We start from the raw sequence: 4,507 nt of genomic DNA on the forward strand, positions 1-4,507 counted from the left end.
TCCCAGCCTTCCACGCGGATCCACTACGGATCAGCTGCTCCGCTCCCACACGGGCCGGCGAGCTTGTCCGGCGTTTGTCCCCCGGGATAATTCAGCCGAGGACGAGCATCCCCCCGGAGCGCCTCTGCCCTTCCCGAGCCTCCCGGGGGCCACAGCGCTCTCCCGGGGTTTCAGGCGAGCCGGGATGATCCCGCTCGGCCACCGGACCGGTTTTCCCGGCGTTGTGTTTGCCCAGAGAAGGCAAACACGGCCCCGCGGCGCCGCTTCCGGAGCTTTCGGGAACACGGCGCCGTGGGAGCAGCTGCCGGCTCATTAACGCCTTCATTAGCCACGACAAGCTCCGGGTCACCTCCCGCTCCTGCCAGAGTTCGGGAATATTTCGCTTCCTGACCCCCTGTGATTGCTCCCGTCAGGCTCCGAGGGTGTCCTCGTTTTCCACGGAATTACCCCGGGCTCGGCCTCAGCCCGGAGGTTAACTTGGATAAACGGCTCCAGCAAGGGGAAAAAAAACAGGAAGGGAAAGGTTCTCCCTGTTGGGTGGGCAGGGAGAAGAGGGAACATCCATGTTCTCCCCAAAACAAAAGGGAAAAACAGGAGAAAGGAGTGGAAAACTTTTCAGAGCAGCCAAAGCATCCAGGAGTTGAAAATTCCAACTTGGCAGTAGAATGTGCCTTTTCCAGGGAGTCCTGAGTGGTCATATCCTGGAAAGACAATTTTGGGATGAGCTGGCGGAGCTCTGGGATGTGGGAGTGAGGAGCTGTGGATTCCCAAGCCGTGCTTGGAAGCTGGAGCTGTTCTCCACAGCTCCAGGGTTGAGCTTTGGGGAGCAGGGAGGAGCATCCCAGTCTTGGGAGACACCCCGGAGACATGGGAGCATCTTCCTGCCCAGTGGCCGGGGCAGAAGGAACACACTGGAATGGGATTTGGGGTGCCCAGGGATTTGGGAATGTAGGGACTCCAGGTATTCAGGCCTTTAGGATGGCAGGGATTCAGGGAGCCCAGAGTTTGGGGGACCCAGGGATTTGGGAATGCAGGGGTCCAGTTGCTCAGGGGATTGAGATGACAGGGGTTGGGATGCCTGGGAATTTGGGATACCCAGAAGGTTGGGATGGCAAGGGTTCTGTCACCAGGGATTGGATATACCCAGGGATTTAGGATGGCAGGGGTCCTGTTACCCAGGGATTTGGGTGTTCCAGTTACTCTGGGATTTGGGATACAGAGGCCCAACTGCCCGGGGATTTGGGGTACCTGGAGTTTGGAATGGCAGGCATTTGGTTGTCCAGGGATTGGAGGCACCCAGGGATTTTGGATGGCAGTGGTCCCATTATCCAGGGATTTGGAGTACCCAGGAATTTGGGATGGCAGGAGTTCCAGTTACCCAGGAATTTGGGATGGCAGGGGTTCCAGTTGCCCAGGGATTCCAAACCCAGAGGTTGGAATGGCAGGGGTTGGCTTATCAAAGTTTTGGAGGCACCCAGGGATTTCACATGGCAGTGGTCCTTGTATCCAGGGATTTGGGGCATCAGGGGATTTGGGATACCCCAGTTGCTCAGGCATTTGGGATACAGAAGTCCAGTTACCCAGGGATTTGGGGCACCCAGAGGTTGGGATGGAAAGGGTTCAGTTACCCAGGGATTCGGGATACAGAGGCCTGGGGATTCCAAACCCAGCAGGTTTGGATTGGAATGGGATTTGGATTGGATCCAGGGATTTAGGATGGCTTTGTGGTACCCAGAAATTTGGGATGGCAGAGGCTTGGAGTGGCAGAGGTTTGGTTACCAGGGATTTGGGATACCCAGGGATTTGGGGTACCCAGAAATTTGGGATGGCAGGGCTCACGTTACCCAGGGATTTGCAGACCAAGGGGCTGCTCGGACCCGTTTTGGTCCCAATCCCTCCCTCCCGGCGGGCAGGGCAAAGTCCCCGGAGCGGGGCCGGGGCCGGAGGCTCCCGCGTGGCCCTTCCCGAGGCGCCAGGCCCGTGAGTCAGCAGCGCTTCCCACCCACTTGGCCCCGCTGGAAGTGCCGGCGGGAGCGGCTGTGTGGGAGCGGGAGGTTACGGAGCTGCCGGGATGTCTGTGCGCGCGGGGACGGGAGTGTTGGAGCTGGAGCGTGTGGGAAGCGAGCGGAGAGAGGCGGAGTGAAAGCCAGGGCCGGTGCCAAGGGCTTAATGAGCAGCTTCCCACAAAAAAAAAAAAAACAACATTCCCGAAGCAAAATAAAGCTCCGTGGCCGCGGGAGGAGGCTCTGCCGGCCCCGGAGCGGGGAGGGTGAGCTCCTTCCCGGCCCGTCCGGAGCCTCGGGAAGGTTGGGAGCTGCCTGGCACCGGCCCCCTCGCTGGAGGAGCTTCGCCCGGGTGGACGTGCCGGAGTTTTCCTGGCACGTGGCTCCCGGAGAGCGGCACCAGCCGGCACACGTGGGCACCGGCATTCCTGGCCAGCTTTCCAAACCGGGATGTGGCTGGCACACACGGAGAGGCCCCCGTTCCCAGGAGAGTGCCATCGGCATGGGCTACGAGGAGGGGCAGGAGAGAGGATCCCTGATCCCCTGGTGCCGGCACCCCCAGCCCTGGGATTCCACGGCACTGGGAACTGCCACCAGTGCCCCCAGTGCAGCCCCATCCCTCAATCCAGTCACTGCCAGTCCGGGGGTTTTACAAGCAGATATTTCCTGCCTCGTTCCCTGCTCCAAACCCAGCCTAGGGACAAGGAAAATTGAGATTTAATCCCTGCAGGATCTTTCAAACCGTGGCAGTGGTGGTTTCTTGGATTTTTCCAGTATGACTCCAGAGAGGTTCCATCCCGATCCCCATCCCAATAGTTTGGGTTGGAAGGGACCTTTAAAGGTCAACTGGTCCCAGTTCCATTCCACAGGGCCAGGCTGGGGTCTGCCTCTGGAGGTTCCCACTAATCCTGGACCAGCTAGGAGTGTTCCAGTCCCATCACCCTGTCCTAGGATGTGCCTCTGATCCCTTCACCCCATCCTGGGATCATCTCTGATCCCATCACCCCATCCTGGGATGGTCTCTGATCCCATCACCCCGTCCTGGGATGGTCTCTGATCCCATCACCCCGTCCTGGGATGTGTCTCTGATCCCTTCACCCCATCCTGGGATCATCTCTGATCCCATCACCCCATCCTGGGATGGTCTCTGATCCCATCACCCCATCCTGGGATGGTCTCTGATCCCATCACCCCGTCCTGGGATGTGTCTCTGATCCCTTCACCCCATCCTGGGATGGTCTCTGATCCCATCACCCCATCCTGGGATGTGTCTCTGATCCCTTCACCCCATCCTGGGATGGTCTCTGATCCCATCACCCCGTCCTGGGATGTGTCTCTGATCCCTTCACCCCATCCTGGGATGGTCTCTGATCCCATCACCCCATCCTGGGATGTGTCTCTGATCCCTTCACCCCATCCTGGGATGGTCTCTGATCCCATCACCCCATCCTGGGATGTGTCTCTGATCCCTTCACCCCATCCTGGGATGGTCTCTGATCCCTTCACCTCATCCCAGGATGGGTCTCTGATCCCTTCACCCCATCCTGGGATGGTCTCTGACCCCATCACCCCACCCCGGGGTGTGTCTCTGCCCCCTTCACCCCATCACGAGGCGGGAGCAGGCACAACTCCCAATCCCAGGAGCAAACCCCGCAGTCTCCATCCTCCCCCGCTGCTCCATCACCTCCATGCGGGGGCACCTCCAGGCCCAGGTCACGGAATCTCCTCCTCGCCCCCGCTCCCTCTCGCCCTACGATGGGAGCAGCAGGAATTCGGCAGGAATCGCCTTTCCGCGGCGGGGACACACACACACACCCCGCGGGCCGTCGCTCCCGCTCCGCGCGCTCCGCTCCGCGTTTTCCGCCGCCCGCCGCGCCCGCCGCGCGCGCAGTTCCCGGGCAGCTCCCGCCGCGCCCCGGCCCCGGCAAAACCCGGACCGGATCCCGACGGAGCGCGGCGGCGGCGAGGGCCGCGCGCGGCCCCACGCGTGTCCGCGGGGTCCCCGCCGCGCTCGGCCTTCCCCGGGAATTCCACCTTTTCCCCCCCCGCGCGCGCGCGTCCGTCCGTCCGTCCGTCCGTCCGTCCGCCCGCGCCCCGCGCGCCCGGCGCCTCCTCCACGCGGGGGGAGCGCCCGCGCCCCTCCCGCACCTCCCCTACCCCCCCCACACCCCGCGCGGTGCCACCGCGGCCACCCCACGCGTGTCCCCCCTCACGGCGCGCAGCCCCCCTCCCTCCCCTCCCTCCTCCCTTTTCCCGGCGGCTGCAGTTTCCAATCCCGCCAGCAGCGAGCAGCAAGTGGATGCAGGACCGCGCCGCACACGCACCCGCACACACACACACACACACACACACGCACACGCACCCGCACCCCCGCACACGCACCCGCACACGCGCGCACCCCGCAGCAGCGGGCGGCCAGCACGGGCTCCGCGGGGCTCCCGGCCCCGCCGCCGCCGCATGCGGGGCCCCGCCGCCCCGCCGCCGCCCCCCGCCCCGCCGCCCCC

This window comes from Pseudopipra pipra, chromosome 6 (genome assembly GCF_036250125.1).
Source record: "Pseudopipra pipra isolate bDixPip1 chromosome 6, bDixPip1.hap1, whole genome shotgun sequence".
Taxonomy (NCBI): Eukaryota; Metazoa; Chordata; class Aves; order Passeriformes; family Pipridae; genus Pseudopipra; species Pseudopipra pipra.